Source organism: Tachyglossus aculeatus, chromosome X1, assembly GCF_015852505.1.
Source record: "Tachyglossus aculeatus isolate mTacAcu1 chromosome X1, mTacAcu1.pri, whole genome shotgun sequence".
Taxonomy (NCBI): domain Eukaryota; kingdom Metazoa; phylum Chordata; class Mammalia; order Monotremata; family Tachyglossidae; genus Tachyglossus; species Tachyglossus aculeatus.
This window is the reverse complement of record NC_052101.1, coordinates 42558731-42586354: the sequence shown is the minus strand read 5'-3', so window position 1 is coordinate 42586354 and position 27624 is coordinate 42558731. Positions and strand designations below refer to the sequence as shown.

Sequence of the window (27624 nt, the reverse complement as noted above, 5' to 3'; positions counted from 1 at the left end):
CCATTCCGTTCCTAGCTTGGGCGGTGGCTAGCGAGCGGAAGGCAATCTGCTACAAGTCAAAATTCACCCACACGGGCCAGCAGCGTCATGGGAGAGAGTTGAGGGAGGAGACTCAAGTTTACTGCGTGGCAGGCCCCAGTGGTAAATCACTTTCGTATATTTACCAAGAAAACTCTATGGATACACTACCAGAATGATTGCAGAGGGAGAGCACGGTGTCTGGGAGAGTTATGTCCGTGGTGTTACTGTGGGTTGGAAACGACTCGACCGCAAAAGACAAGACCCTCCATCTGCTCCTCCTGGTTCTCCCCACCCTCTCTCTCTCTCTTGCCCTTCCTTCCCTCTTCCTCCCTCTTCCACTGTCCCTCTCTCACCCTCCCCTTCTTTCCCTCTTCCTTTTTCTGCCTCTCCCTTCCCCCTCCCACCTTCTGCCCTTCCTGATCTCCCTCCCTGCTTTCCTCTCAGTTCTTTCTCTCTTTCTCCCTCTTCCCTCTCTCTCCAACCCACATCCATCCTCTTCTATTGCCTCCTTGCTCTAATCCAGCCAAGAGCTCACTTTGGATTCTCTCCTTCCACACTCAACATCCCCATTGTAGGAACAGTAGAAGAGTGACAACTTCCCTTTCATCCTGGGTGAGTGAAAATGGACCAGGTGGTGTGTTCCTCTTCTATGTCTGCTAGCATCATCATGGCTGTCTGATCCACTTTATCTTCCTTTGCCAGAATTCCCAATGACTGGCCGTGGTTTACTTTTTGGGTTGTTTACCAGAATCTCTTAGGAAAATCATCTAACCTGCTTCCAAACTGCTACCTGTAGAAAATCCCTGTATCCTCAAATCGCCATCTAGTCTGAGACCTTTTATCACACAGGTGGGACCTGGGCTCTCTCTCAGTTTCTCGTTCTGTTTGCCCTGCGCATACGCAGCCATTCAGGGCAAGCCAGGGACCGATTTTTCCAGATTCAGAGCATATTCGAGCCCTTCCTCGTGCAGAGGAAGGCGACTGACCCTGCCATTGGATGTGCTCCCTGAGGAGGGGATTCAGCTAAGAGATTCTCCCGGCAGCAACACTGGGAAAAGCAGAGTGGTATAATGGATAGAGCAGGGGACCAGGAGTCAGAAGGACACGGGTTCCAATCCCAACTCTGCCGCTTGTCTGCTGTGTGACCTCGAGCGAGTCATTTAACTTCTCTTTGTCTGTTACCTCATCTGTAAAATGGGGATTAATGCTGGGATTCCTCTTTGGGACATGGTCAGTGTCCCAACCTGAGTAGCTTGTGTCTACGTCAGTGCGTAGTACAGTGCCTGGCACATAGTAGTAAGTGCTTAACAAATACCATAAAAAAGCCTACCCCCTACCCTGAATCCGACCTCCTGAAGGGTTGCTTGGGTAAGAGTGGAATTGGGTCAAAAAACTGAGGAGAAATGGGGACGTTGGCATAGATGAGGGGCAGGACCATCTACATGGGGAAAGGATAAGAGCGTTGCCACAGTAGCTGTGGGTTAAAGTCTTGTCAGGCTTTTGGTATGTTCTGACCCTTGTGGCAGGTTGACTGTGGACAACCTTCCTGCCTGGAAGACTTCTCCATGAAGAAATGGCCAAAAAAATCTCTAGATCCTCGAGGGCTCCAAGCCTAAGGGCAAGAGTGGCTATGAAATCACCAGGCTCCTACTTCGGTGTTATGACTTCTGGGTAAAAGAAGAGGTGGCAGCAGTAAACAAGGTATCTAAAACAACATAAAAAAGGGAGCAGTGGTTGAAAGGATAGAGATGTTTATAATTCAGCGCAGACAGAATGATCAAAAAACACACACTCTTATTTTCTTTTCCTACTTCCGTCTCTCTTCATCCTGACCCCTTTCGATTGGAAATCAACAGGAAGAAATGGAACCCACAGAACGAACAGCAGGAAATTGTGGAATACGAAAAGCTAATTATTTCTATCGACCACCTCGAGGCTCTTCTCTCTGCTGTGTTATTTAGGATCCCTGTCGTGTAATTGACACCCCTGGGGTCTTACTGCCTGCTGTCGGAGGGAAGTGTGGTCAGCTAGATTTTAGCAACTTTGAGAGACCTGTCAAGAGTCTGACACCCAACCAGCGGGCAGAGCCAGCTGAAGAAAAGACTGTTGCTGGTTCCCCTGAAAATGCCACTGTAGCTGAATGCCACAACAGATTCAACAAACCCACTGGACTCTGGCGGCTTCTCCCTATAACAATTAGGACAGGTCACTAAATCTCCAAACTAACAGATTCTAGACCCTTTACCAGCTGCTCTTTATCCCTCTTCATTCCCTTCTTTCATTGCATCCCAACCGACACTCCTGGGTCCTCCCAAATTCATCTGCTGATGATTTACCATTTACAACTAGCTCATCTCCAACCCGTTGCTCAAAATTTCCCCCTAATCAATCAATCAATCAATCAATTAATGGTGTTTGTTGAGCCCTGTATGCAGGAGAAGCAGCATGGCTCAGTGGAAAGAGCCCATGTCTGGGAGTCATGGGTTCTAATCCCAGCTCCGCCACTTGTCAGCTGTGTGACTTTGGGCAGGTCACTTCACTTCTCGGTGCCTCAGTTCTCTCATCTGTAAAATGGGGATTAAAACTGTGAGCCCCATGTGGGACAACCTGATTACCTTGTAACTCCCTCACGCTTAGAACAGTGCTTGGCACATAGTAAGTGCTTAACAAATGCCATTATTATTATTATTATCATTGTATTAAGCGCTTGGGAGAGTACAAGACAACAGAGTTGGTAGGCCCGTTCCCTGTCCATAAAATCTACTAATCAATCAAGCAGTGGTATTTATTGAGCACCTATCGAGTGATAACCACTGTATTCAATGCTTAGGAAAGCCAGCATGTAAGTACATATCCTTATACTCCGTTGCTTTACCTGTTAGATATTTTAACATCTTTCTTCCCAGCTAGATTGTAAGCTCCTACAGGGCATGGTCTGTGTCTACTCATTCTTAGTGCTTTAGTACAATGTTCTGCACCCAGAAAGCACTCAATTAATCTTATCTTATGCTATTCGACCCATAGTGACGTTATGGACGCATCTCTCCAAGATCCCCCCACCTCCATCTGCAATTCTTCTGATAATGTATCCATAGAGTTTTCTTGGTAAAACTATGGAAGTGGTTTACCATTGTCTCCTTCTGCACAGTAAATTTGAGTCTCTGCTCTTGACTCTCTCGCATGCTCTGCTGCTCAGCACAGGTGAATTTTGGCTTGTAGCAGATTGCCTTCCACTCGCTAGCCACTGCCCAAGCTAGAAATGGAATGGGTATGCCTCTGCTCGACTCTCCCTCACACATTCGGGACTGGTAGAGTACTGGAAATTCTCCAGGTGCAACCCTGAGAGGGGACTCAATTAGTACCATTGATTAACTGACTAAAGAAAAGTTCTCTGCTGTCAATATGCTTAGAATCTTAAGGAAATTTCTTCCTCCTGCAAATAACCAAACAATGTCCTTTCCACCTTTCAAGCTTCCAAAGAAGCTAACTCCAATATGCAAACCCTTCAAAAAAAGTCACCCTTCTAATAAAGCCTACCTATCATGCGCCTTAAACAGATACTTGTCAGCTGTGTGACTTTGGGCCAGTCACTTCACTCCTCTGGGCCTCAGTGACCTCATCTGGAAAATGGGAATGAAGACTGGGAGCCCCCCCGTGGGACAACCTGATTCATTCATTCAACCTTGAGTCTGAATTCAGACTCAGACTTTTAGACTGTGAGCCCACTGTTGCGTAGGGACTGTCTCTATATGTTGCCGATTTGTACCTCCCAAGCGCTTAGTACAGTGCTCTGCACACAGTAAGCGCTCAATAAATACGATTGATGATGATGATCCTTGTTCATCCCTTTATTTTCATGATGACTTCCTTTGTCCTTGATATTCAATTGCAAACTCCTTGAAGTCAGGAACCATGTATTACATTCCACTTGTGGGCTCCTTGAAGTCAGGAACCACATATTACATTCCACTTGTGGGTTTCTAAGCACCTAATATAAACCTCTGTATTGGGTGCTCAGTAAATGCTGTTGAAGATGACTTCCTTCCCTCCACAATAGTAAATGAATAATAAGTGGATGGCTCCTTCCCCCTGTCTAAACAGTAAGCTTCTTGTGGGCAGGGAACTTGACTACCAGCTTCATTGCGTTGTACTCAATAAATACCATTGACTGATTGATAGATTTATTTGGGGTTCTTTTTGGGTGGCCTATTTGGCTTGGGATGCAGAGTCTTTTAAGTATGTCCCTAGAGCACTGGGGGTGGAGTGAAGTTGGTCCGGGGGGAACCATGGCTGTGTGTGGAGGATGGAAGGCTTGTGGATTGCAGGTTTTCAATCCAACAGTCCGGGCGAATCTAAATTACAACAGTAAAGATGTCTGACTTCGCATCCGTAACAGTCAGGGGGCAGGCCAGACAGAGGGTTTGGTAAAAATCAGGATGGATGTTCATTCTAGCAAAGATGTGAGGGGTAGTCTGAGGACATCCTTCCCCATCCTTGCTGGAAGCCAGGGTGTTGTATTGGACAGAGCACAGATCTGCGAGACAGAAGGTCATGGGTTCTAATTCCGGCTCAGCCACTCGACTGCTGGGCAAGTCCCATTACTTCTCTGGGCCCCAGTTACTTCATCTGTAAAATGGGGATTAAGACTGTGAGCCCCATCTGGGACAGGGACTGTGTCCAACCTGATCACCTTGTATCTATCCCAGCGCTTAGAACAGTGCTTGGCATATAGTAAGCACTCAACAAATACCATAATTGTTCATTCATTCAATCATATTTATTGAGCGCTTACTGTGTGCAGAGCACGGTACTAAGCACTTGGGAGAGTACAATATTAAAATAAACAAGCACATTCCCTGTCCACAATGAGCTTAGCCTAATTATTATTATCATTATCCAAAAACGCACCTCAGAGGCAGTGAGCTCCTAGCTTTGGTGGTTCATCGTCTTTGATTGGGCAGAGAATGTGTGAGTGTCATCGCCAGTGTGCCATACATGCCATGCCATAAAGAAGCAGCTGGATCAGTGGAGAGAGTGTAGGCTTTGGAGTCAGAGGTCATGGGTTCAAATCCTGGCTCCGCCAGTTGTCAGCTGTGTGACTTTGGGCAAGTCACTTCACTTCTCTGTGCCTTCATTACCTCATCTGTAAAACAGGGATTAAGGCTGTAACCCCCCGTGGGACAACCTAGTCACCTTGTAACCTCCCCAGGGCTTAGAACAGTGCTTTGAACATAGTAAGCGCTTAGTAAATGCCATCATTATCATCATCATCATCCACTCAGGGTGAAGTCTGAGGCAGCAGGAAACTGAAATTGTCGGGGCACTTTGTGGGGAGGAACCTGTGGTCCCCAGATAGGAACCCCTGATTTAAGTCTCCCTTTGGGAAATGTGGCTGTTTCTCACTTTCCCAGACGGAAAACTATTCATGCCGCTTCTCCAGAGGTCTGCCAGTCTATCAGACAACGAACTGGAGCCCTCATTAATAAACCGTTCTAATACATAGAAAGTAGGGTGAACACTGCCAAATAATAATAATAATAATAATGGCATTTGTTAAGCGCTTATTATGTGCAAAGTGCTCTTCTATGCACTGGATAGTTGGGAAACCCCTATTTTGTGGGGACGAAGCCATTAACTTGCAAAGACATTCCCCCCCACAGAAAGGGGAATGCTATTTCTCTCTCTTTTGGTGGAAGAGACACTCATCTCTTTCATTAACAGGACTCCACCAGCTGGATGTTGTATCCCTTTCAGGGCAGGATTCCAGAATATCTGAATCCTGGCTCGAAGGTGACACGCTGTGTCATTCACCATGCCGAGGAAAGAACATCAGAACGATAACTACCACATTAATCATGCTGAAAAATTGTTTGCCGGGCCACAGCTGCTAAACAGCCTTTTCCTATCTCACCATCTCACTGCTGCGTATCTATTAGTCCAGGAAAGAAACACAAGATACGGGGCTAGATACTGGAGAAGATGAGCCTCGTAAATAGTGCGAAAGAACAGGTAGACCCATCGGGATTCTTGTATTTTTGTTGTTGCGCATTTTTTTGCTGCCGTTACTAGTCTTTCACTCCTTTTCGTGCTCTGCCACCTCTGTTACCCTGTTTTTATAATGCTGGGCAACCACAAAAGCTGTTCTGCTTGCTGAAACAGGCGCTGCTCTGCATTCTGGCTCTCATTCTGGATATCTCTGATTTGGGCTACCCTGCAGCATGACCTGGTTTTACGGTTTTGACACCTGTCCACATGCTTTGTTTTGTTGTCTGTCTCCCCCTTCTAGACTGCGAGCCGGTTGTTGGGTAGGGACCGTCTCTAGATGTTGCCGACTTGTACTTCCCAAGCGCTTAGTACAGTGCTCTGCACACAGTAAACGCTCAATAAATACGATTGAACGAAGGGATGACCTGAAGGGTAAATTATTGTGGTTGAGGAGGCAGAATGGTGTAGAGACAGAGGGCCGGTCGTGATTGCAGGAAGATCCAAGTTTGAGTCCAAGCTCTGAGGCAAGGCTGCTGAGTGGCCCGTGTCGCTAATCTCTCTTTGCTTCAGTTCCTTCGTGTGTCAGATGGCGATGGAAGACCTGCCTTTCTCCTTTCCCCACCAGGTTGTTGTGAGGATAAAAATGAGCTAGGTAAAGTGAGAATAAAAGTGCCTCGTCCTATTCTAAATGCCCACCGAATTCTAGTGAGCAGTTTGGAACAAGTGGAGAGACTCCCTAATGCAACTGATGGCCTTATACTCAATCAATCCATCTATCAATAAATTTATGGTATTTATTGAGTACTTACTGTATGTAGAACATTGAACTAAATGTTTGGGAGAGTATAATAGAGTGGAGTTGGGAAACACATTCCCAGCTCATACAGAGCTTTGAATCTAGAGGGGGAGACAGACATTAATATAAATACATAAATTGCAGCTATCAGTCAATCACTATCATATTTATTTAGTGTTTACTGTGTGTGTAAAGCACTGTACTAAGCACTTGGGAGAGTACACTGCAATAATATAACAGACACGTTCTCTGTCCACAATGAGCTTACAGTCTAGAAGGAGACATCATCATCATCATCAATCGTATTTATTGAGCGCTTACTGTGTGCAGAGCACTGTACTCAGCGCTTGGGAAGTACAAGTTGGCAACATATAGAGACAGTCCCTACCCAATAGTGGGCTCACAGTCTAAAAGGAGGAGACAGAGAACAAAACCAAACATACTAACAAAATAAAATAAATAGAATAGATATGTACAAGTAAAATAAATAAATAAATAGAGTAATAAATAGAGACAGACATTAATATAATTGAATTATGTATAGGTACATAAGGTACATAGAAGCAGCGTGGCTCAGTGGAAAGAGCACGGGCTTTGGAGTCAGAGGTCATGATTTCAAATCCCAGTTCTGCCACTTGTCAGCTGTGTGACTTTGGGCAAGTCACTTAACTTCTCTGGGCCTCAGTTCCCTCATCTGGAAAAGGGGGATGAAGACTGTGAGCCCCCCGTGGGACAACCTGATCACCTTGTAACCTCCCCACTGCTAAGAACAGTGCTTTGCACATCATAAGTGCTTAATAAATGCCATCATTATTATTATTATTATTATAAGTGCTGAGGGGGCGGTGAATGAAACGTGCAACACCAAAAGCAAAGGCGACACAGAAGGGAACTGGAGAGGAATAAATGAGGGCTCAGTCAGGGTAGCCCCCTTGAAGATGTGCCTTCAGTAAGGCTTTGAAGAGGAGGAGAGTCATTGTCTGTCACATATGAGGAAGGAGGGCATTACAAGCCAGAGTAGGATATGGATGAGAGGTCATTGGAGAGATAGACGAGATCGAGATACGGTGAGGAGGTTGGCATTAGAGCAGCGTGGCTCAGGGGAAAGAGCATGGACTTTGGAGTCAGAGGCCATGGATTCAAATCCCGGCTCCGCCAACTGTTGGCTGTGTGACTTTGGGCAAGTCATTTAGCTTGCCTTCCCTTCAAGGCCCTGCTGAGAGCTCACCTCCTCCAGGAGGCCTTCCCAGACTGAGCCCCTCCCTTCCTTTCCCCCTTGTTCCCCTCTCCATCTCCCCCATCTTACCTCCTTCCCTTCCCCACAGCACCTGTATATATGTATATATGTTTGTACATATTTATTACTCTATTTATTTATTTTACTTGTACATAGCTATTCTATTTATTTTATTTTGTTAGTATATTTGGTTTTGTTCTCTGTCTCCCCCTTTTAGACTGTGAGCCCACTGTTGGGTAGGGACTGTCTCTATATGTTGCCAATTTGTACTTCCCAAGCACTTAGTACAGTGCTCTGCACATAGTAAGCGCTCAATAAATACGATTGATGATGATGATGATTTAGCTTCTCTGGGCCTCAGTTACCTGATCTGTAAAATGGGGAATAAGACTGTGAGCCCCCCATGGGACAACCTGATCACCTTGTAACCTCCCCAGCACTTAGAGCAGTGCTTTGCACGTAGTAAGTGCTTAGCAAATACCATCATTATTATTGTTATTACTATTATTATTATTATTGGAGTAGCAAAGTGTGAGGGCTGAGTTGTAGTAGGAGAGTGGCGAGGTGAGCTAGAAGGGGGCAAGGTGATTTGAGTACATAAATGCTGTGGAGCGGAGGGGGGGGTAAATATAAGTGCTAACAGGGTACTGATCTAAGGACTCCCAAACAACTGGAGTATCGCCCCAACTTTTAAAATGTCCAAACTTAGAAGAAATGGTCAAAACCCAGTACAACTTTGGGAGCAACGGAAACTCAGCCCACCAGTTAAATGTAGCTTTGTTCTGGGCAGCTTTTGAGGGGGACCTTCAGTGGAATAATAGTAATAATAATAATGATGGCATTTATTAAGCACTTACTAGGTGCAAAGCACTGTTCTAAGTGCTGGGGAGGTTACAAGGTGATCAGGTTGTCCCACAGGGGGCGGCTCACAGTCTTAATCCCCATTTTACAGATGAGGTAACTGAGGAAGCTGTGAGGACCTCAGAGGACAGCTCCCTGAGGTCTTCCTGTGGATAGGCAGCCTGGGGGTTGGGATGACAGGAAGAGGCTGGGAGCTCAGCAAGTCAATGACCGGTGTATTCTTGGCAATTTATGAATGAAGTCAGTGCCCTAGGTGAGAATCAGAGGCTTTTTCTTTGTTTGTTCCTTTATGGTGTTTGTTTATCATTTACTATGTTGCAGTAAGGGTAGACACAAAACAATCAGGGTGGACATAGTTCATGTCCCATTTGGGGCTCACAGTTTTAATTCCCATTTTACAGACGAGGTAACTGAGGCCCAGAGAAGTGAAGTAACTTGCCCAAGTTCACACAGCAGACGAGTAAAAGAGCCAGGCTTAGAACCCAGGTCCACTGATTCCCAGGCCCAGGCCCTACACATTAGGCAACACTACTTCTCAGAAGTTCCCAGTTTTACTGGCTCTGCACACTAGGCCTCAGGCAAGACCCTACACTGTGTTTGAGTGGGAGAAAGTGATTTGGACCCCGGCAGAAGTGGGGTGGTGGACAGGGAAAGTGTCAGCCAACTCTGTTATATTGTACTCACCTTAGTTCGTAGTACAGTGCTCTGCATGCAGTAAGTGCTCAATAAACACCATTGATTGAGAGGGGGCCTGGCCCTGTGTGCGTGTGCTGAAATGTCCTCGGGTATCTACAGGTTCCAAGTGGTCCACAAATCAGCTAAGAGAGCTTCCTTCACCCCATTGCCTTATCCTGTCAGAGTAGTTTCATGTGGATCTCACCCTACTTCCAGGGAAGCTAGTGGGAGAGAGGGAAATACCGATGTAATGAGTTCCTCTGAGGATCCTGAGGAGCAGAAGAGAGGAAGCGGGGACAAGAGAAAGTGTGCCGTGTGGGCAAGGCTGTTTAACGAAATTTAATTTTTAGTATTATGTGCTGGGGCTATTTCTTTTTTTAAAAGGAGATCTTTTGCAAATGCCATTTTGGTCTCTCACGCTGTCCTTTCCGCTTTGGCAGATTTGGTTCATTTTTAAGTCAGGCTGCGCACAGAAGAATCCCTAAACTCTTCCCACGCTGATTCTTAAACAGAGAGGTTGGCAGTGCCTGAAATCAAGCTTGGGCCGTTCTGCCTGCAGCCTAGACCTGAGCTTGGGGAGGCAGGGAGGACTATGTTGGAGGTTTCCGAGACGGGCCACGGGGTTATGACATCCCCTGAATTCTGCCAGGAAAACAAAGAATGATCCTGGTAGAGTATCACCTCTCCACCTTCAAAGCATTACCAAGGTCACATCTCCTCTAAGAGGCCTTCCCCACCTAAGGCCTCTTTCCCCATCTCGTTCTCCATTCTGCATCATCTCTGCGCTTCAATCTGTAATCCTTAGACACTTGATGCTTGCCCCACTGTTAAATCCACAGCACTTACGTACAAATCCTTAAATTATATATTATAAATTATTTATTCATATTCCTGTCTTTCTCCCCTTCTAGACTGCGAGCCTGTTATGGGCAGGGAACGTGTCTGCTAATTCTGTTGTATTCTCCCAAGTGCTTGGTACAGTGCTCTTCACGTAGTAAGGGCTCAATAAATACGATTGATAGGAGAAGAAAGGGAAGTTTGTGAGGCAGAGAGGAGAGGGTTTATTCATTCAATCGTATTTATTGAGCACTTACTGTGTGCAGAGCACTGTACTAAGCGCTTGGGAAGTACAAGCTGGGTTCTGGGTAGACTCGAAGGAGCCCATGGGGCTTTGGTGATTCTAGATTTCCTGTTCTTTTCTGGGGAAAATAACAACTTTTGAACAGCAGGACCCTGCCCTTGTCGCGGGAGGGTGGCTATTTGCCCAATTTTGGCTTGTTATGTTATTTACTGAGTGCTCGCTATGTGCCAAGTGCTATGCTAAGCACTGAGGTAAATACAACTCTAAAGAGGCTCTCAGTGTCGATAAGGTTATCGATCAGACAGGTGTAAACCGTGCATTGAGAAGACTCAGGGGGTTTGAGGATGAATCAGAGAAGATTTGTTAGAAAAGTTGAGATACTGGACAATGCATTTCTCAGCCAGACTGTTGCCTGTCTGGATCTGATATAGCACCAGATGTCTTTGAGTCCAGTGTTAATATCTTAAATAGAAGTGCAGTTTATATGCCCAGCAAGGACATGTATTAGGCTTGTCATGTGAGAGTCTTTTTTAAAAAATAATATTTGTTAAGTGCTCCCTACGTGCTAAGGTCTGGGGTAGATACAAACTAATCGGGTTGGACACAGTCCATGTACCCTGTCTCCAACAGAATGAACAAAACAAAATGGCAAAGAAGCAGCATGGCTCAGTGGAATGAGCACGGGCTTTGGAGTCAGAGATCATGGGTTCAAATTCCGGCTCCACCAATTGTCAGCTGTGTGACTTTGGGCAAGTCACTTAACTTCTCTGTGCCTCAGTTACCTCATCTGTAAAATGAGGATGAAGACTGTGAGCCCCCCGTGGGACAATCTGATCACCTTGTAACCTCCCCAGCGCTTAGAACAGTGCTTTGCATACGGTAAGCGCTTAATAAATGCCATTATTATTATTATTACTGGTAAAATCGAGACTAAGCTCAGATGGGTATTTACCCATTTTTTTTAAATGGTATTTGTTAGGCACTTACTATGTTCCAGGCTCTGTGCTAAACCCTGGAGAAGAAACAAGATAATCAGGTTGGATACAGTCCCTGTCCCAAACAGGGCTCACAGTCTTCATCCTCATTTTCAACATGAGGTTACTGAGGTGCAGAGAAGTTAAGTGACTTATCCAAGGTCACACAGCAGAAACCAGGTCCCCAGACTCCTAGGCCAATGCTCTTTCCACTGGTCCATGCTGCTTCTCATTGACTAGAAGATCTGCACTTGATGGTGATAGTGATGGGGGTTGGGACAGGAACTCATTTATCATTTTGACAGCTGTCCTCTGGGAATTGAGTGGGGTGCTGAAACTCAACGTAAAGACACAAATGCTGACACTTTGGGAGGTAAAGTGACGGGAAAAAAGAAACATGTTTTGATTCCTAAGAAGAGCTGTCACATACGTCTCTCTCAAGTGGTCCTTAAAGGAAGTTTTAATAACTACACTTCCTCTAATCGTTTTACATGGAAGAGTGGAGGTAGGGGAGGGAAGGGCGGTAATGATATTAGGAGGCGAGCAAGATGAAAGAAAAGAGTAAAACACCGGCAATCAATAGGGCAATCCAATTGTGCGGTGCATAAAGGACATTTTGGGATATCAAGGGAGAAGAAGCAACCACGTTCTGGGTCAGTATCACGGCACTGAAAAAGGGTGGGTTATTTGAGACGGGGGGCTGGAGAAGGAGAGGTCAGGAGGGGACAAGAAGAAAATTGCGGACGGGAGTGGCAAGAAACAACCAGGGGGACTTTTGGAACCAAAGAGCCCTGAGCAGCCCAGAACAGCGGCTTTTCGGCTCTTATGCAGACACACCTGATACGTTCTCTGCCGTTGATTTGAAACCTCTGGGATCCGGAGAAGTAGGTGGTAGATAGTTCGGCTGGCGCTTTGGCTTGAATGAGCTTTAGCAAAACAGTCCAGCGAGGTCTTGTGCGGTTGACCGAGGAGAGGAGGGAGGGACCTGGATCGGAGATTTCTTGAACTTTCATCGGCAGGAGCAGCTGCTGAATTTCAGTGGTGCGGGAAAGTGGAATTGGTCTTTTCGCTCCTGCTCGGCGCTCCCTCCCTTTTCAAATCAGCCAGGCCTCAGTTCATCCCATCTTCAAGGCCCTCCTGAAATTCCACCTGTTCCAGGGGGCTTTCTCCAGTTAAATATCTTCTCCCTGGGTCATCTCCCTACCCTAACAAAACTTATAAATGCACAACCTATCTGAAGCACTCTTGTCCATATTGATGTATGTGCTCAACTATTTAAGCACTTACTCACCAACCCATCCTTCCTTTCTTTTTTCTTTTTCCATTCCTAAAAGACTGTGAGCCCCATGTAGGACAGGGATGTCGTTCAACCGGATCAACTTGTATCTATGGTGCTTGGAACAGTGTTTGACATGTACTAAGCACTTAACACATACATAATAAATCAAATAAAATAAATTTTCCTTCTAACCATAGAGAATTTGTCTCAGTTTCCCCTGTTAAACGGTCAACCCCTTGAGGGCTGGGAATATGACTTTTACTCCCATCTTAATGATACTAATCATAATTAAGCACTTTCTATGTGCCAAACACCACAATACTAAGTGATGGGGTAGCTTGCAACACAATCAGATCGAACACAGACCCCCATACACATGGGGCACACAGTTTACGTGAGATGGAGAACAGGAATTTAATCCCCATTATAAAGATGAGGAAACTGAGACACAGAGAAGTTAAGTGACTTGCTTAAGGTCACACAGCAGGCAAGTAGCAGAGCTGGGATTAGAACCCTGGTCCTCTGACTCCAGGCCTGTGCTCTTTCCACTAGACCATGCTGCCTCTCTTCCGAACACTTTGTAGCATGCTCTGCTCACAGTAGATGCTGATCAATTGAATGACCAAAATATATTTTGAGTAGGCACAATAGTGTATTTCACCTAGTATATAGTCAATAATTTAATTGAGCAATCGATCATATTTTTGAGTTCTTACTGTGTTCAGAGCACTGTACTAAAGGCTTAGGATAATCCAATATTACAGAGTTGATAGTCACATTTTCTGCCCATGAAGAATTTACAGCCTAGAAGGGGAATTTAGAATTGCAATCCTCCGCAGAGCCTTCCCGACAAATCACGACTGCATCTCCACAGACCAAGGGAAGCATCTGCCTGAGACAAAGAAGGGATGATGAACACAAGACAGGCATTCTGGATCATTCCAGGCCTCTGATTTTATTTTGAACTTGAATTCACTAAATTGTTCTTTCCAGTGTCCATTTCGTTTTGCTTCCGTGAACACAAGCCATGTCTTCCACTAGGAAAATGTCCAGGTAATTCAGGCCTAAAAATATACTCTGGCATCAGATCAGCCAGATCACAGCTCATCCCATCTTCAAAACCCTCCTGAAAGTCCACGGGCTCCAGGAGGCTTTCCCCAATTAAATCTCTTCACACCGGTCATCTCCCTACCATTGCAAAACTTACACACTCACAACAAAGCTCAATCCTCCCCGCCCCCAGCTTCACTTCAAATACATATTTTTGGCCTGACTCAACTGGACAGTTGACCTGATGGGAACCCTCATGGAAGGCCCAAAATATGTAAAGGGGAAACCTTAAAAGCGGATGAGAGCAGAGAATATTTGAGAGTGATCCTCTAGGGTTTGCATTATAGGATTTTCATAGCAGAGCTCCTTATCTTCCCACCCAAATCTGGTCCTCCCCACGAATTTCCCATCACTGTAGACAGCACCACCATTCTTTCTATCTCACAAGCCCATAACCTTGGTGTTATCCTGGACTCCCTCCCTCTCATTCAACACACGTATTCAATCTATCACTAAATCTTATCGATTCAACCTTCACTACAATGCTAAAATCCACCCTTTCCCCTCCATCCATACCACCACCATGTTAATCCAAGCACTAATCGAGACTCAATGGAAAGATCCCGGGCTTTGGAGTCAGGGGTCATGGGTTCAAATCCCCATTCTGCCAATTGTCAGCTGTGTGACTTGGGCAAGTCACTTAACTTCTTTGGGCCTCAGTTACCTCATCTGTAAAATGGGGGTGAAGACTGTGAGCCCCCCGTGGGACAACCTGATCACCTTGTAACCTCTCCAGTGCATAGAAGAGTGCTTTGCACATAGTAAGCGCTTAATAAATGCTATTATTATTATTAATCCCATCCCACCTTGATTACTGGGTCAGCCACCCTGCCGACCTCCCTGCCTCCTGTCTCTACCCATTCCGGTCGATACTTCACTCTGTGTCTGGATCATTTTTCTACAGAAATATTCAGTCCTTGTTTCCCCATTCCTCAAGAAGCTCCAGTGGTTAGCCATCCACCACCACATCAAACAGAAACTCTTTACCATCGGCTTTAAAGCACTTAATCATCTTGCCCCCTCTTACCTCACCTTGCTGCTCTCCTACTACAACCCAACCTGCACAGTTCATCCCTCTGATGCCAACCTATCGTCTATCTCGCCGCCGGCCTCTCACCTAGATCCTGCCTCTGGCCTGGAATGCCCTCCCTCTTCATATCCAACAAATAATTATTCTCTCCAAATTAAAGCTATATTGAAGGCACATAATAATAACAGTGATAGCATTTGTTATGCGCTTACTATGTGTGAAGCACTGTTCTAAGCACTGGGGGGGACACAAGGTGATCAGGTTGTCCCACGTGGGGCTCACAGTCTTAATCCCCATTTTACAGATGAGGTCACTGAGGCCCGGAGAACTTAAGTGACTTGCCCCAAGTCACACAGCTGATGAGTGGCAGAGTCGGGATTAGAACCCATGACCTGTGACTCCCAAGCCAGGGCTCTTTCATCTCCATCAAGAGGCTTTCCCTGACTAAGCCTTCATTCATTCATTCATTCATTCAATTGTATTTATTGAGCACTTACTGTGTGCAGAGCACTGTACTAAGCGCTTGGGAAGTACAAATCAGCAACATATAGAGACGGTCCCTATCCAACAGCGGGCTCACAGTCTCCTCTTCTCCCACTCCCTTCTGTATAGCCCTGACTGGCTCTCTTTATTCATCCCACCCCACCAGCCCCACAGCACTTATGTATGTATTTGTCATTTATTTCTTTATGTAATAGCAATAAAAATTATAATAATAATTATGATATTTGTTAAGCACTTACCATTTGCCAGGCACTGTTCTAAGCACTGGGGTGAATAAAGCAAATCGAGTTGGACACAGTACCTGTCCCAGGTGGGGCTCATGAGGTAACTGAGGTACAGAGAATAATAATAATAATGATGGCATTTGTTAAGCGCTTACTATGTGCAATGCACTGTTCCAAGTGCTGGGGAGGATATCAGGTGATCAGGTTGCTCCATGTGGGGCTCACAGTCTTAATCCCCATTTTACAGATGAGGTAACTGAGGCACAGAGAAGTAAAGTGACTTGCCCAATGTCACACAGCAGACAAGTGGCGGAACCAAGGTTAAAACCCATGACCATCTGGCTCTCAGGTACTTGCTCTATCTAATACGCCACGCTGCTTCACAATGTCAGTCACCTCCTCTAGACTGTAAGCACGTGGTGGACAGGGAATATGTCTGTTATATTGTTACACTGTTCTCGTCCCAGTACTTAGTAGAGTGCTCTGCACAAAGTAAATGCTTAATAAATATGATCAATTCATTCATTCATTCAATCATATTCATTGAGCACTTACTGTGTGCAGAGCATTGTACTAAGCACTTGGGAAGTACGAGTTGGCAACCTATAGAGACGGTCCCTACCCAACAGCGGGCTCACAGTCTAGAAGGGGGAGACAGACAACAAAACAAAGCATATTAACAAAATAAAACATATTAACAAAATAAAATAAATAGAATAGCAAATATGTACAGGTAAAATAAATAGAGTAATAAATTTGTACAAACACATATACAGGTGCTGTGGGGTGTACAACCAATACCAACAATTAATTGTAGAAATCTGCACAGCGAGAAAGGAGACCACCAAAACAAATCAACTAAAATTTACTGCGTCCCTCTTTACCCCTCGATTGTGTATGTGTGCACATACGTACCTATGTTCCAGTACCCAAATGTGTAATTTGAAATGTCATAGATTTACTATATATGTATGCATATATATCTTTAAATAAATATAAGCATTATAAAGTATAGATATGGGTGTTGGCAAGGTCCATAGCTGCATCAGGGAGGAAAGAGGGAGATAAAAGAGGGAGAGACAGAGACTGAGACAGAAAGAGCCAGGGGGACATGAGATAGCTCTCCTTTGGGGTCAAAAGTGATTCTCGTGATGAGATTTTTATCTCTGTGCACAGGTGTGGTGATGAATCCTGTGCATGACTGACAATTTCTTAAACTGTCATTTGTGTATCATCATCATCAATCGTATTTATTGAGCGTTTACTGTGTGCACAGCACTGTACTAAGCGCTTGGGAAGTACAAGTTGGCAACATATAGAGACAGTCCCTACCCAACAGTGGGCTCACAGTCTAAAAGTGTATCTAGATTGCCCCTTGCTGCACCATTGAATTTGCTAGTCCCCCAATAGCACAGACTTGGAAGTCGGAAGGACCTGGGTTCTAATCCCAACTTTGCCACTTATCTGCTGTGGGACCTTGGCCAAGTCCCTTAAATTCTCTATGCCTCCGTTACCTCATCTGTAAAATGGGGATGAAGACTGAGAGCCCCATGTGGGACAGCACCTGTATATATGTATATGTGTTTGTACATATTTATTACTCTATTTATTTATTTATTTATTTTCCTTGTACATACCTACTCTATTTTATTTTGTTAGTATGTTTGGTTTTGTTCTCTGTCTCTCCCTTTTAGACTGTGAGCCCGCTGTTGGGTAGGGACTGTCTCTATATGTTGCCAACTTGTACTTCCCAAGCGCTTAGTACAGTGCTCTGCACACAGTAAGCACTCAATAAATACGATTGATGATGATGATGATGTTGACAGAGACTGTGTGTAACCTGATTATCTTGTATATACCACAGTGCTTGGAACAGTGCTTGACACATAGCAAGCATTCAACAAATACCATTATTATTATCATTATTATGTTCCCTGCCCTCAAGGAGTTTACATTCTAGAGGGGGGGGGGCAGTGATTCTGGTCACTTTATTATACACCCTGAGTGTGCTGAATTCAACCAGCAGTGAGATTGTCCCCTTCAGAATAGGGCAGGAGGGACATAATAATAACAATATTGATGGCATTTGTTAAGCACTTACTATGTACAAAGCACCGTTCTAAGCACTGGGGGGGATGCAAGGCGATCAGGTTGTCCCACATGGGGCTCACAGCCTTAATCCCCATTTTACAGATGAGGTAACTGAGGCTCAGAGAAGTTAAGTGACTTTCCCAAGGGCACACAGCCGAGATGTGGCGGAGCAGGGATTCGAACCCATGACCTCTGACTCCAAAGCCCGTGGTCTACCCACTGAGCCACGCTGACATATCCCCAGGCGTTGGACCTCCTCGCCTAGGAGACCGAATGGTCAAGGAGAGGTCAGCCTCCATTCTGTCCATTTCTGAGGATTTTGCCCTACCAGCGTATGTGGTGATTCTGCTGCCCACAATATCTAGTCTGGGAGAGTCTCTGTCCAACAGGACAGGGAAGGACTCTTAGCTGGGACTGTTAGAGCTTGCGGGGAAAGAGATGTGTGACTTTATTCTAAAATAAAAATCTTATGCAAAATACTCTAAGATGCAAAATATTCTAAGATGCGAACCTGTGTGCATAATGAGTTGTCACAGGCTTTGTTATAGGAAGGTAATGGCTTTATCTTGCAGCTTAGGGGCTTATTCAGACCCTGTTGGAGAGAAGCATAGCCGGTCCATCTTCTCATATGATAAACTACGGAAGCAGCAGAGCCTAGGGGAAAGAGCTTGGGCTTGGGAGTCAGAGGATCTGGATTCTAATCTCTGCTCCGCCACTTGTCTGCTCTGTGACCTTGGGCAAGTCACTTCATTTTTCTGGGCCTTCTTTTCCTCAACTGTAAAGTGGGGAATAAATCCTACTCCTTCCTACTTAGACTGTGAGCCACAGGTGAGGCAAGGACTGTGTCCAACCCAATTAGCTTGTATCTACCTCGGTGTTTACAACAGTGCTTGACATGTAGCACTTAATAAGTACAATAATTACCGTTAGTTAATTACTATTATTATATATAATTTATTTATTTCTATTAATGTTTGTTTCCCCCTCTAGACTGTAACCTCGTTGTGGGTAGGGAATGTGTCTGTTTATTGATATATTGTACTCCCCCATTCATTCATTCATTTCCCCATTCAATCGTATTTATTGAGTGCTTACTGTGTGCACAGCATTGAACTAAGCGCTTGGAAAATACAATCGGCAACAGATAGAGACAATCCCTACACAACAACGGGGCTCACAGTCTAGAAGGGGGAGACAGACAACAGAACAAAACAAGGAGACAGGCATCAATTCCATCAAAATAGATAAATAGAATTATAGATCTGTACACATCATTAATAAAATAAATAGAGTAATAAATCTGTACAAATATACACAAGTGCTGTGGGGCGGGGAAGGGGGTAGAGCGGAGGGAGGGAGTAGGGGCAATGAGGAGGGGAGGAGGAACAGAGGAAAAGGGGGGGCGGGCTCAGTGTGGGAAGGCCTCCTGGAGGAGGTGAGCTCTCAGTAGGGCTTTGAAGGGAGGAAGAGAGCTAGCTTGGCAGATTTGTGGAGGGAGGGCATTACAGGCCCGGGGAAGAACGTGGGCCGCGGGTAGGACAGGCGAGAATGAGGCACAGAGAGGTGGTTAGCAGCAGCAGAGGAGCGGAGGGGGCCGGCTGGGCTGAAGAAGGAGAGAAGGGAGGTGAGGTAGGAGGGGACGAGGTGATGGACAGCCTTGAAGCCAAGAGTGAGGAGTTTTTGCCTGATTCATAGGTTGATTAGTAGCCACTGAAGATTTTTGAGGAGGAGAGTAACATGCTCAGAGCATTTCTGTACAGAGATAATCCAGGCAGCAATGTATAGACTGAAGTGGGGAGAGACAGGAAGATGGGAAATCAGAGAGGAGGCTGAAGCAGTAATCCAGCTGGGATAGGATGTGAGATTGAACCAGTAAGGTAGTGGTTTGGATGGAGAGGAAAGGGCAGATCTTGGCGATGTTGTGGAGGTGAGACCGGCACTCATTAAAAGTGATTCAATGAATGAATGCATGCTTGAATGAATTTTCAGAGAGTGTCACTGGTTATTGGTGTGCTGTATTTCCCCAGGCGCTTAGTACAGTGCTCTGCACATTGTAAGTGTTCCATAAGTGTGGTTGAAAGAATGAATGGATGAATATTAAGCAGGATACCCAGTGTTACCTCTCATGTGACATTGCGGGAAGCAGCGTGGCTCAGTGGAAAGAGCACGGGCTTGGGAGTCAGGGGTCATGGGTTCGAATTCCAGATCCTCCACTTGTCAGCTGTGTGACCTTGGGCAAGCCACTTAACTTCTCTGTGCCTCAGTTACCTCATCTGTAAAATGGGGATTAAGACTGTTAGCCCCAAGTGGGACAAGCTGGTCACCTTGCATCCCTTCCCAGTGCTTAGAACAGTGCTTTGCACAAGTAAGCACTTAACAAATACCACCATTATTATTATTATTGTTATTATGTAGGTGCGGAGCATATAAGTGACGGGCTAATATGTCTTCTACCTTATGCCAATGGTCCTGCTGTGGTCTCTTAAGGTCTGTGCCTTCAGTTTCTACAGGGATTCTTTCCCGCTGTAGGACTACTAGTTGCTCACTCCTACCTCTTCCATGAATAAATCTCTTAGAGGCAATGAAAATGACTGGCAAAGTTTCCAGTCGCCCCCAAGCTGATTTTCAAGCAGCACTGTAAAGGTGGAAGCCTAGTTCCTCTGTTTCATGGCGTGCTTTGCCCCAGGGAAATTGAATGAATATTTAAGTCCTAAAGCTCCAGAATGCTAGAAGGGTGGGTGGGAATGTATCTGTTTATGCTCTCTAAGAGCTTAATGCAGTGCTCTGCATACAATAATCCCGGTTGAATGAATGAATGGGTGTAGAGGGGCATAGGGCGAACCCCAAGCCATCATCTTCCACAGTGAGTGGATGCTAGTCATCATCATCATCATCAATCGTATTTATTGAGCGCTTACTATGTGCAGAGCACTGTACTAAGCGCTTGGGAAGTACAAATTGGCAACATATAGAGACAGTCCCTACCCAACAGTGGGCTCACAGTCTAAAAGGGGGAGACAGAGAACAAAACCAAACATACTAACAAAATAAAATAAATAGAACAGATATGTACAAATAAAATAAATAAATAAATAAATAGATTAAAAAATATGTACAGTCAGTCAATCGGTGGTATTTTTTGAGTGCTAACTGTGTGCAGAGCACTGTACTGAGCGCTGGGGAGAGTGCAGTACAACAACAAATAGATACATTCCCTGCCCACAATGAGTTTACATTCCAGAGGGAGACATAGACATCGATGTAAATAAATTACAGATATGTAATTAAGTGCTGTGGGGCTAGGACAGGGGATGAAGGGGAGATGGCTAAGATGGCCAAAGATGGCACTCCAAAAAGCTGGACTCTGAGAACCACCAGGGCCACTTATGTTACATTGGAACACAGTCTCATTCGATCACAGCCTGTGGACACAAATTTTGTGACAATATGCTTAATTCTAGATGAATTTTTGTTCTCTGTCTCCCCCTTTTAGACTGTGAGCCCACTGTTGGGTAGGGACTGTCTCTATATGTTGCCAATTTGTACTTCCCAAGCGCTTAGTACAGTGCTCTGCACATAGTAAGCGCTCAATAAATACGATTGATGATGATGATGATGATGACACAGTTGGTTTCTCCAGGGTTCCAGGACTTTCCCCTTCCCCCAACGCCAATTTTCTCTAGTCATCTTATTTCCGTCCCAGGCCCGTGGGAACTCAGAAGCTCTGTTCACGCTGTGGAGCCTGGCAACAGAGCCCACGATGGAGAGAGGCTCGGTGCCTGAAATTAAAATGGTGGACATAAAGGGACCCAGTGAGGAACCCTTATCAGACAGGGGATAGAACAGCTGAGATCCTGTTTTTATGTTATAAAACCAGGTTATTGCTCATAATAATACTAATAACATTTGTTAAGTGCTTACTATGTGCCAGGCACTACTCTAAATGCTGGGGAGGATACAAGCAAATCGGGTTAGGCAAAATTTCTGTCCCACGTGGAGCTCACGGTCTCAATCCCCATTTTACAGATGAGGTATCGGAGGCCCAGAGAAGTGAAGTGACTTGCCCAAAGTCACACAGCAAACAAGGGGTGGAGCCAGGATTAGAACCCATGACTTTCTGACTTTCATGCCTGTGCTTTGTCATTCATTCAATCATATTCATTGAGCGCTTACTGTGTGCAGAGCACTGTACCAAGCGCTTGGGAAGTACAAGTCGGCAACATATAGAGACGGTCCCTACCCAACAACGGGCTCACAGTCTAGGAGGAGGAGACAGACAACAAAACAAAACATGTGGCCAGGTGTCAAGTCATCAGAATAAATAGAAGTAAAGCTAGATGCACATCATTAACAAAGTAAACAGAATAGTAAATATGGACAAGTAAAATAAATGGAGTAAATCTGTACAAACATATATACAGGTGCTGTGGGGATGGGGAGGAGGAGAGGATAAAGGGGGCTCAGTCTGGGAAGGCATCCTACAAAGGCCTCCTTTGTCCCCCTACACCACACTTCATTCATTCATTCATTCATTCATTCATTCATTCATTCATTCAATTGTATTTATTGAGCCCTTAACTATTTGCAGCTCACTGTACTAAGGGCTTGGGAAAGTACAACAATAAACAGCGACATTCCCTGCCCATAACAAGCTCACAGTCTAGAGTGGCTAGCACAGGAAAGGCCTATTTAGCTCACAAACAGTCCTTGAGTTTCCCAGTTTTGCCCGTGATCCATCCCTCTTGCCTGGCATAGGTCCACGCATGTCAGCGTTTGGGATCGTTGTGGACTTGAATTCATTTCTTAAAAAATTTTCCTGGGACCAGCTCCCAGCCAATTTGTCCCTACGTGCCCTCAAGGGCAGTCCTGTCCACAGTAATGCTTTTCCACGCACAAGGAACAGTGTTGAGAAACAGCGTGGCTCGGTGGAAAGAGCACGGGCTTGGGAGTCAGAGGTCTTCTGTTCTAATCCCGGATCGGCCACTTGACGGCTGTGTGACCTTGGGCAAGTCACTTAACTTCTCTGCGCCTCAGTTCCCTCACCTATAAAGTGGGGATTAAGACTGTGAGCCTCACGTGGGACAACTTGATTGCCTTGTATCTACCCCAGCGCTTAGAACAGTGCTTGGCACATACTAAACACTTGACAAATACCATTATTATTATTATTAATTATACTTCTCATTCCCCATTTGGACAACATTATACCCACTGCCTTTCATTGTTTAAGTGTTTTGTTAAATGCTTACTATGTGCTAAGCACTGGACCAAGTGCTGGGGTAAATACGAGCTAATCAGATTGGATATGGTCCCTTGTTCCCCACGGGGCTCACACTCTTAATCCCCACTTTACAGATGAGGTAACTGGAGCACAGAAATATTAAGTGACTTCCCCAAGGTCACACAGTATCTGTTAACTGCTTACTATGCTCCAAGTGATGGACTAAGGTGCTGGGGTAGATACAAGTTTATTGTCCCTGTCCCACATAGAGCTCAGCCTCGTAGTCCCCATTTTACAGATGAGGTGACTGGGGCACAGAGAAGTTAAGCGACTTGCCCAAGGTCACACAGCAGACAAGGGGTGGAGCCTGGATTAGAACCCAGGTCTTCAGACTCCCAGTCCTGTGGTCTTCTCTTCTAGGTCATTGGTTACTCTGGGCAGGGATTGTCTCTCTTTATTGTTGAATTGTATTTTCCAAATGCTTAGTACAGCGCTCTGCACACAGTAAGGGCTCAATAAATATGATCGAATGCATTAATCATCAATCGTATTTATTGAGCGCTTACTATGTGCAGAGCACTGTACTAAGCGCTTGGGAAGTACAAATTGGCAACATATAGAGACAGTCCCTACCCAACAGTGGGCTCACAGTCTAAATGAATGATGATTAATGAATGAGTAAATCATTAATGAATGAGGTCGGGGGGCTCATCCAGGGCGAAGCCAAAGATGTGGATTTTCTGAGCACTGTTTACCGCACAAACAGCCCTTGAACTTCCCAGTTTTGTCTGCAAACGGCCCTCTTGGCTGGCATCGGGCCACACACGCCAGCATTTGGCATCGTCGGAATCATTTCTTTAAAGTTGAAAGCGGTTCACGTCCTCCTTGGCTGGTTCACATCTTCTCTGCTCAGTTTCCAGTTAGCAGGGGTCAGACCACAGAGTAACTAATGGGGTACCAAGCGCATAAAGCAGATGCCAGTTCCTGACAGAAACTTCTCCCCTGTAACGGGAAAAGCCAGTGAGCTCACCTTATCTGACCCCACACACAATCGCAGTCAGCCTAATGATCTGTAATTCCCATTCACCTGACGTGCATCTTTTCTACTTCAGCTGTGCGGTTCTGTAACTCAATTATTTTATATTTTGATTAGGTGACCTTATTTTATTAGTTAAGATGTGTTAATTATTCTCATGACAGTGTGTTTTGAAAATGGCTGTGCATTATGTTAATCCTTTCGAGATCGTGAATAATGTACAACACCTCAGTTTCTGAGCCATTCTTAATTTGTCACTGGTGCTGATGTGTTTGAAACTCAGCTTCAAGCATGAGTTCTTAAGGTGAAAACGTAATTCTTTAGTAGTTAAAAATCTTCACCTTTACTTACCCTTGAATCTTGCTGTGAAGAATTTGGTGGCGGTCCCCTCAACTCTGCACATTTTGACACTAATTTTTGAAGTAAAATATCCAATTTCATTTTTATTTTTGAAAATCTGAGTAAATCAATTGAGGTAATGATATTTCTTTCAGAATTGGAGGTTTCTGCTGTTTTCAGGAGAAAAAAGAAACAGAAACATAGGGAGAGTGGCTCCATCATGTCTAATTAAAATCAATCTCAAGAGATGGACTTTTTTTAACCTAGGCAGAATTATTCTCTACTGAATGTAGGCATACCCCAGATGATGATGATGATGATGTGTCAAGCACTGTGCTAAGCCCTGAAGCAGATATAAGTTAACAGATCAAACTATCCCCTTGGGAATCCCAGTCTAAGAAATTTCAGCTTCCCAGAACACAAACAATCCAACAATACAGCCATCGTGACTTGATAATGACTTGATTATGACTTTCCAGTGACCATGTATGGATCCAAAAGCTGGACAGTGAAAAAACAGGATAGACAGAACATCGATTCTTTTGAAATGTGGTGTTGGAGAAGGCTTTTGGGAATACCATGGAGTTTCCAAAAGACAAACAAATGGATTTTAGAGCAAATTAAACCAAATGGTCTTTGGAAGGCCAAATGACTCAACTTAGATTTGCGTATTTTGGACACATAATCGGGGGGACTAATTTTCTGGAGAAGACACTAATGATAGGGAAAGTCTAGGGAAAATGTGGAAGTGGCAGACCAACAGCTAGATGGACAGAGACCATAACAATGATAACAGAAGAACCATTAGAAATGCTGCAGATTATGGCAAAGGACAGGACATTCTGGAGAAAGTACACCATGGAGTCACTATGAATTGGAAATGACTCGATGGCACTTAATAATAATAATAATAATAATAATAATAATAATCTCCCAAGCACTTAGCACAGTGTTCTGCACACAGTAAGTGCTCAATAAATACGATTGAATGAATACATGAATGAAGTTATATTCTCTCCATCCCACTACTTAAAGATATGAGATTAAACAATCTTTCATCAATTTTAAGGAAAGAATATAATGATATTGATAATAATAATGATAATAACAATATTTGTTAAATGCTTACTGTGTGCCAAGTACTGTACTAAGTATTGGGATATTACAATGTAAACACATTGGCTATCAGATTGGCAACATTTCCTGTCCTGCATGGGTTTTACAATCTATTTTATCCCCATTTTGCAGATAAGGAAACTGAGGCCCGGAGAGGTTACGTGACTGCCCAAAGGCACACAGTAGTCACAGTGGAGCTGGCATTCCAAGGTTTCCTAACTCTCAGTTCCATGTTCTTTCCACTAACACCCCCTTGCCTCCCCAGATCCCCCTGCCGTCTCATCCAGGATTATGAAAATCAGCTCAATTTAAATACGTTGGTTTCATCTGCATCATCATCACCTTCACCCCTCCAAAATGTGAGATTATCCCTCACAAAAACTGGACTTTATATTGTCAGAGTCGCACCTGAATGCCTTAGTTTTGAACACAAAAATTCTCAAATTCTAAAGAGGAATTGAAAATGAACAGGTTGGAAAAAAAAAGAGGAAAGAAAAACCAAATCCTCTGTTTAGCTAAGCACTCTACCCTCAAGTGGGCAAGGAGAGTAAGAAATAACTTGGGTTTCTGCCAAGCTCCTTCTGTCAGAAAGGGCCAATCTCCCTGAATTACCTCCTGGCCTTCAGACTCATCGGGAGGTTACACTATACTTTAGCTGTGTGGTAATTCCTGCTTTGTGAAGGCAAAATTGTTTCTCTGAGCTCGCTGGTGGGTTGGAGGGGAAACCCATTTCCGTTGTTGTTGGGTTACAAGGCTATTTCAATCAATGTCGGAGGTAGTGGAGCAAAGCAGAGGATTAGGAGTGTCCAGGGGAGATGGAAGATGTCCCTTCAAACACTTATCAAGGCACCTTTGGCTGGTCACTTCCAGCAAGTGCCCTTGAGGCTTAACCCTCTTGATTAGCAAAAGGAAGATAATTAAACTGACACGATGAAATTAGGGTGCCTGGGGTCAGATGGTAAGAATACCAGAGGTGAAGGAGTGAAGGGAGTGGGAGGGAAATAATAATAATAATAATATTGATATTTAAGTGCTTGCTATGTTCCAGGCACTGTCCTAAGACCTGGGGTGGATACAACCAAATCTAGCTGGACAAAGTTCCTGTCTCCTGGGGGGCTTGCAGTTTCAATCCCCATTTTACAGATGAGGGAACTGAGGCCCAGAGAAGTGAAGTGACTAGCCCAAGGTCACCCAGCAGACAAGTGGCAGAGTAAGGATTAGAACCCATGACCTCCTGACACCTAGGTTTATGCTATCTCTACTACACCATGCTGATCTACACTTTTATTTGAATTATATGGCGGGCTAGTTAATTACATCAGAAATGAGCAGCTTAACAAATTACATTTACATGTATGAGAAAATGTATCCCACATTTCAGTGGTTCCCAATACATCCACATTTTTGAGGAATATAATACATTTGGATCCTGGCCTAGGCCTGAATACATCGTGGGTATTAGGGGTGGCTGATGGGTTGATATCTATTAGGTTAAAAACTCTCATAGGCAGATGCAAATGCTTATTGCAGTGTTTCTGCTCAATGTCAGGTCTCAGTCTGTACTGTTGATTGATTGGTGGGGAGGAGGGGATTGATAGAGGTGTTGGCTTTTTAAGGAAGTCTTTGAAGATGGGGAAGAAAATGGTTTGGGGGGTTTGAGTGGGGAAAAGTTGTGGGGAAAGACACAGGGAACGGTGTGGGCCAGAGATCAGAAAGTTGAGAGAAAAGAACAATCAGCGGGCTAGGTTGAGTGGAGCAAGCAGCGTGAGCGGAGGTTAGAGTGGAGAAGGGGGCAACAGACAAAGGAGATAGCTGAGAGAGAGTCAGGAGTCCGATGGTGGGGAATTTCAGTTTAATGGAGAGAGATTGCTGTAGCCGTTGAGGGTTTTTGAAGAGGAGGCATGCATTCTGAATGACATCTTAGAAACCTGATTCAAACTTACAAGAAAGAGACGCTGAAAAGGAGCTAGGGGAAATGAGGGAGGCTGTTGTAATGATCCAACAGGGAGGTGATGAGGGCTTGAATCAGAGTGGTGTCTGTTAG

At 44.7% G+C, this 27624-nt stretch overlaps 1 protein-coding gene and 1 non-coding gene across 2 annotated transcripts in view; one reads left to right on the top strand and one right to left on the bottom strand.

The window, feature by feature from the left end:
* KCTD16 (potassium channel tetramerization domain containing 16) overlaps window positions 1-27624 on the top strand; it is a 298062-nt gene that overhangs the window by 100221 nt on the left and 170217 nt on the right. The gene's annotated exons all lie outside the window — the stretch shown is intronic.
* Window positions 3233-3370, bottom strand: LOC119920394. The gene has a single exon (XR_005448143.1). It is a non-coding gene; the product is annotated as a small nucleolar RNA SNORA7 (small nucleolar RNA).